Source organism: Rutidosis leptorrhynchoides, chromosome 7 (genome assembly GCF_046630445.1).
Source record: "Rutidosis leptorrhynchoides isolate AG116_Rl617_1_P2 chromosome 7, CSIRO_AGI_Rlap_v1, whole genome shotgun sequence".
Classification (NCBI taxonomy): Eukaryota; Viridiplantae; Streptophyta; class Magnoliopsida; order Asterales; family Asteraceae; genus Rutidosis; species Rutidosis leptorrhynchoides.
In genome coordinates this window covers 189,311,688-189,318,633 of record NC_092339.1, presented here as the reverse complement: position 1 = coordinate 189,318,633, position 6,946 = coordinate 189,311,688, and the positions used below count along the sequence as shown (strand labels likewise).

General features: G+C 32.7%; 1 non-coding gene across 1 annotated transcript; it reads left to right on the top strand.

Moving 5' to 3' along the window:
* Positions 1-4,187: 4,187 nt before the first annotated feature.
* On the top strand, positions 4,188-4,293 carry LOC139860696 (small nucleolar RNA R71). Its single transcript, XR_011763324.1, has one exon. It is a non-coding gene; the product is annotated as a small nucleolar RNA R71 (small nucleolar RNA).
* The last annotated feature ends 2,653 nt before the right edge of the window (positions 4,294-6,946 follow it).

The window sequence follows — 6,946 nt, the reverse complement described above, 5'->3', positions numbered from 1 at the left end:
TCTTCGAGCATTTTCCCGCCAAAATAAAAACATTTATCACAAAGTGTCACTACTAAATGGTTACTTCCCTCTTGATCCTACCACTATATATATATATATATATATATATATATATATATATATATATATATATATATATATATATATATATATATATATATATATATATATATAGTAGTATTATTATAAAAGGGGGGTTTTACCGTTTAATGACCGGTTTGTCGATTTTATATTTTAAGCGTAAAGATAAATGACGATAATATAAATGACAGAATTTAAATTGCGATAAAGTAAATTGCAGTAATTAAAGTGAAAGTAAATACAGGTACGATGAAATGTGAAATAAAAGTATTATGCTTATTTAAACTTCCGTAATCATGATGTTTGACGTTTTGATTTTAATTTATTTATCTGGGTTAATTGTCCTTTGTATTGGATTTATTTGATACCTATCTGGTTTTGTCTATAATAGTCCATCGGTCATAATTATAAAATGCTCATCAAATTAACCTTATTCCCGAAGTCAAATATTCCAACTAATTGGGGATTCGAACTGTAACAAGGTTTTAATACTTTGTTTAATGATTACACCAGGTTATCGACTGCGTGTAATCCAAGGTTTTAATACTTTGTTAACAATTACACCAATTATCCTTGTATGTAATCCACCCCTATTTTAATGAGATATGAATACTAATTTACCTACTTGATCAGAATGAATAATCAATTACCCAACCCAAATAATTAATTAAATGATCGTAAAAGATGTCGTATAAACATCACTAAATAGGACATACATAGTCATTTTAATAATTATTAGATTAACTAATTTGAAGATAGGTTCGACAGCTTCCAATGAGTTGTCGCTCAATTAGACAATACCCCATATCTATTAATAGTCATAGTCCAATGTCCATAAGTGTCGGTCTTTTGTCCAAGCCCAAATTATGGTATAAAATCCAATAACCCCATCTTAATATTTAGTCTAACATCACGATTACTTCGGCTCAGATAAGCATAATAATAACTTAGTGATGTGAGCAGGGTAGTATACGAAATAGTTATATTTTTATTGCGAAATACTATTAAATATGCTACAATTTTACACAAGTTATTTATTTATTTATAGAATGGGATATACCTAAACCTTGCTACAACACTTATAGGTAGTGTACCTAATCGTAAAGTAGTGTAGTTTTTAGTAAGTCCGGTTCGTTCCACAGGGATACAACTAAATTGAACGCTATATTTATTTTAAACTATATTTGTATCAATATATATATATATAAGTAATATTATTATTATTATAAAAGGGGGATTTTTACCGTTTAATGACCGGTTTGTTGATTTTATGTATTAAGTCACAATTAAAACCTAATGTAAAATATTAAATATACAAATGGCTTAATTTAAAGCGTAAAGTAAATGACGATAAATAAAAGTGCAATAAATAAAATGACAGTAAATAAAAGTGCGATGAGATATAAAATAAAGGAATTATGCTTATTTAAACTTCTGTAATCATGATGTTTGACGTGTTGATTTTAATTTATTACCATGGGTTAATTGTCCTTTGTCCTGGATTATTCGATATGTCCATATGGTTTTGTCCATAATAGTCCATCAGTCATAATTATAAAGTGCGAGAGTCTTCGTCAAATTATCCTTATACCCGAAGTCAAATATTCCAACTAGTTGGGGATTCAAAATGTAACAAGGTCTTAATACTTTGTTTAATGAATACACCGGGTTATCGACTGCGTGTAATCCAAGGTTTTAATACTTTGTTAACAATTACACCAATTACTCTTGTATGTAATCCACCCCTGTTTCAACGAGTCCATTAAATATTAATCCATTCCCATGTCCGGTAAAATGAACAATAATTCGTATTTATAAATATCCCTCCCACCGTACCCGATTAAGCGTATGTGGTTATATATAGATACGTCGAATTGTAACCTTTAATATTAAATTAATGAGGTATCATTTAGTTAATATAAAACCCATTAATAGCCCATAGTCCAATTTTCACAAGTGTCGGTCTTTTGTCCAAATCCCAATTATGGTCCAAATTACCCAATCTTAATATTTAGCCTAACATCACGATTACTTCGATTTAAATAAGCATAATAATAACTTAGCTACGAGACATTAATTTAAAAAGTTTGAACATAACTTACAATGATTATTAATAGCGTAGCGTTACACGGACAGAATTTCGACTTACAAACTTAAAACATTCGCCAACAAAACCTTATTATTATTAAACTTTAAATTAAAATTATATATATATATATATATATATATATATATATATATATATATATATATATATATATTTACGTAGATAGAAAGAAGGAAAAGGAATATGAAATCGATCAGAATGCACTGCCTTTTATCGGCCCACTTTTAACTGTTGAGCTCCGCGAGTGCGGAGGTTTTCTTCATCACAGTTCCGCGAGTGCGGAGGTATGGATTCCAGCTCACCAAAGTGATTTAAATGTGGGCTGCTTAAAAATATAATATATAATAATATATATAATTAATTATATATTATATTATATTCTTGTGCATAGTTGACTTGTAATTTTTGTTCCGTTGCGTCGCGCGCTGAAAGTTGGTTCATGCCTCGGTTCCAAATTTTCGAACGCCTTTTCGTACGATTTAATATCTTGTACTTTGCGTTTCATGGCTTGTACTCTTGTAATTTTTAGACGTTTCTCATCAATAATTTGAACCATTTGGATTGTACTTTGTACTTTTTAGCTTTTTGGTCATTTGCGTCTTCAATTCGTCGAATCTGTCTTTTGTCTTCACATTTTATTATTTAAACGAATATAATTGTAAATAGAACAACTGAAACTAAAAGCTTGTCTTTCTTGAAGGATAATGCTATGAAATATATGTTCGTTTTTAGCATTATCACTTAGTTACGAGACATTAATTTAAAAAGGAAGAACATAGCTTACAGTGGTGATTAATCGTGTAGCGTTACACGGACAGAGTTCCGTCTTACAAAACCTTAAAATATTTCTTACATTAACCCAATTATTATTAAACTTAATTTAAACTTTAAATTATAAATATAAATATATATAATTCTTTAAAGAGGAAGAAAGAAAATTGAGGTGTGTAGCACTCGGCTGAAAACTTTGCAATTTATAGGACCTGGCCAGGAATTCCCCTCCATGCGATCGCATGGAGATAGAGCCTCCAGGCCATGCGATCGCATGGCCTTCTGTGACAGCTAACATTAGTTTGTTTTCTTCTTTGCCGATGTTTTATATATATATATATATATATATATATATATATATATATATATATATATATATTAATTATATATATTATATTATATTCTTGTGCATAGTTGACTTGTAATTTTAGCTCCGTTGACTTGCGTGTTGATGCTCGGTTTATGTCCCGGTTCCGGATTTTCGAACGTCCTTTCGTACGATTTAATATCTTGTACTTTGTGTTTCGCGACTTGTACTCTTGTCATTTTTGGATATTTCTCATCAATAAATTAAACCACTTGGATTGTATCTTGTACATTTGAGCTTTTTGGTCATTTACGTCTTCAAATCTTCATTTTCGTCTTTCGTCTTCGCACTTATTTATTTAAACGATTATTACATAAAAATAGAACAATAGTAACTAAACGCTTTACATATTGGAAGGATATTGATACTAAATATATGTTCATTTGGAGCACTATCAGGCTGGTTGTTTCTTTGAAGTTGGTTAACCCTAGGTTGCTGATTGAATTCGGGATTTGATTGACGAGTTGGGTATTGAACATAACAGACTGAACTGTCAGGATTCTCGTACGCAACTTGGTGTTCTTCAATATATTGTGGGTTGGTACAGTTAACACAAGCCTGAGCCAGTTAACCTGCTGTGGTCGTGTCTTCAATTCTCCGAGTTGTTTAGTAAGAGACTTTATCTTGTCTGTGAGGGATTTGATGGCTTCCATTTGATTATTAAATGCGGAGAGTGGAGCAGATGATGAAGTTGTTTCACCACTATTCCAGTCATGATGATGCATTGTCATGTTCTCAAGCAACTCCCATGCTTCGTCTGCAGTTTGGTTTATCAGATTTCCTTGAGCTGCTGCATCGATCGCCGTCCTATGATTTACCGTAAGACCATTATAGAAGGTACAGATTTGGGCTGACCGTTCTAACTGGTGATTAGGGCATTTATTCATCAGGGTTTTGAATCGCTCCCATGGGGTGTAAAGAGATTCATCATAACTTTATTTAAAGTTAATGATCTCATTCTTAAGCTTGGTTTGTTTAGAAGGAGGGAAATATTTGGTTAGGAATTTAGTAGCCATCTCCGTCCATGATGTGATGGAATATTTTTCCAATCCTTCAAACCCTGTCTATGCATGATGAGTGAGAGAATAGGGGAACAAGTATAGCCGGACTATATCTTGTCCTATTCCTGGCTGTTTGTAGGAGTTTGAAAGAAATATGAATTTATCAAGGTGAGAGTTAGGATCATCATTCGGTAGTCCATGAAATTGACAGCCATTTTGGATGAGCAGTATATATGATGTTTTAACTCGAACAAGTGTCCTTGAATCTCCGGGAACCTGATTGTTCCTCCTCGACCTTCAATCGATGGTTTGGTGTTTTCTTCTAGAGTAACGCATAATTCCATTTGATTTCTGATTCGTTCTTCTTTGCGTGCTTTAGAGATTATTGCGTCTGGATCAGGTACGAATAAAAATAGCCCTGGTCTAGATCGGGTTTGGGTCATACACTGAGTATGCCCTGTTGTTTTAAATTTTAGGTAGATAATCTAACTTCATAATTTAGTCTAAAGTAAACTAAAGCGATCTTAAAATAAGGTAATCTAAGGTAATTATTCTAAGTTTAGTTACGTTTTTGGTTCTTGCTACTAATCCCTGGAATTTTGATAACAGAACTTCGCACGAACTATTTAACAAACCAAGTGGCCAGGCCGACTACGGAGAGGCAGGATCCTTTTGGTTCCAATAAAATTGGAGACTGTTCGAAAAATCCAACAACCATGTTCAGAAATTCCAACAACCAAGTCGTGTATAATTTTCTTTCTTAGACACCACTAAATGTTTGTAAATAGGTTTGATAGAAGCAGTATTTTCTGATACCAGTTCCCCGGCAGCGGCGCCAGAAATTTACTCCACCCAGATATGATTGAAATGGACGATTTTATTGATGGAATTCAACATAATTAGAAGTTTCTTAATGTTAATAAAATCATGAAACCAATTCATTTTAAGTTATAACAAGCGGAAGCATAATTACTAAGAAAACAAGTTTATATGCATAACCATTTTAATTGAATTCCATATAGTTATCAAGTTATGAAATAATGCTTACATATAACAAAGAAGGAAGAAGATTATACCTCCTCTAAGATGAGTTAGGAGCTGAATTTGGACAGCAATATGGGTGATAAAGATGATGGAAGAAAGCTTCTAACTTGAAGCCTCAAGTGTGTAATACCCCAAGCTTTTGATGCACCAACACCACCTTTGATAAGTTAGGATTTTAGACACTTGTTTAACCAATTGAACAAGCTTGAAACCCCTTCTATTTCCCTCTAAACTCACGGCCAGCAGGTTATGGGAAGAAGAAGAGAGAGTTTTTCAAACTTAGTGTATTCTTGAGTCAAAAACTTGGTAAAAGGAATAAGCATCTTGTTTAGGAAGTGTGCCCTATTAAAAGTAACAAAATAAGGAAGCATGGGTTGTGTCTTGGAGACACCAAAACGTTCACCACCTTAGGGACTAGTAAAAGAGTAATTTTTTTATAAAACATTGATAAAACCATGCATTTTATTAAGTTACTTGTTAATTTTATAAACCATTTATAAAATATAACACAATGTAATTATTTAAACCTATAAATAATTAATTCCTTAAGATATAAATTATCCAAATAAATTGACTCAAGTGATAATATTTTAGAAACCCGATTTTCTAAAATTTAAGTGTCGCGTATTTATTTAACGATTCAATCGTCAAGATTAAATACATATAAGGTGTCGGTAAGCCTGTTATTGGGTATGACCCGACTTGGATCATAACATGTTAGCCACATTAGTTTAATATGTCTCTCGGGCATACGGAAAACCTTCAATCTCCCACTTGCACGAGAAACATAAGAAATTAATGCAAGTGATGGATACCACCTAACGACCGTCCATCACCCCCAATATGTTATGACTTAGTGCCATTCAATAACATCATCCCTTTAGAGTTCCCCTCTCGAATATGAATAGGTGAATCTTTTCATTATATCCTTTCATCCTAGATGTCATGTTAAATCCAAGAGACACAGAGTGATCACTCTCTTCTAGATTTAACTTTATCAGGCCTTAGACATCTGACTCTCAACGAATAAGAGGGATAAATTCCATCTTGACTACATACGTCTTAAATATATACCTTGCATTGTACCTGAGCTCTTCCGTATGAACTACCATATTTCAGAATAGCGAAAAAAAGAATCAAGGCACAATACTTGGTAAATATCTGAGCCCAATACGTATCTCAGGTCAGAGGATACAATGATATTCGCCTTTACTCAAGATTACCTGTGATCAACCACAAAGGCTCCATTTAGTAAATCTTGAGGGCGGGTCTTCCAATATTTGTATCCTACAAATATCTATGAACCTTGGTTGCAACCTTGCCCCACATTCATCCCGTGAATGCATACCAATCCAAGTTCATAATAGTCTAAACCTCACATTCGCTCCCACAAATGTGATCGACTACGGAATTTAGAATAATTACTTATTCATGGATAAAATATGCAAAATAGGAACATAACTCAAAATAAATTAATGCCATAATTATATAAATGAGTTTGAACAATTTTGTTCCATTACAATACTTAAACAGATCATGACCAATCACTAGAATATCGAAGCCCTAATGCACAAA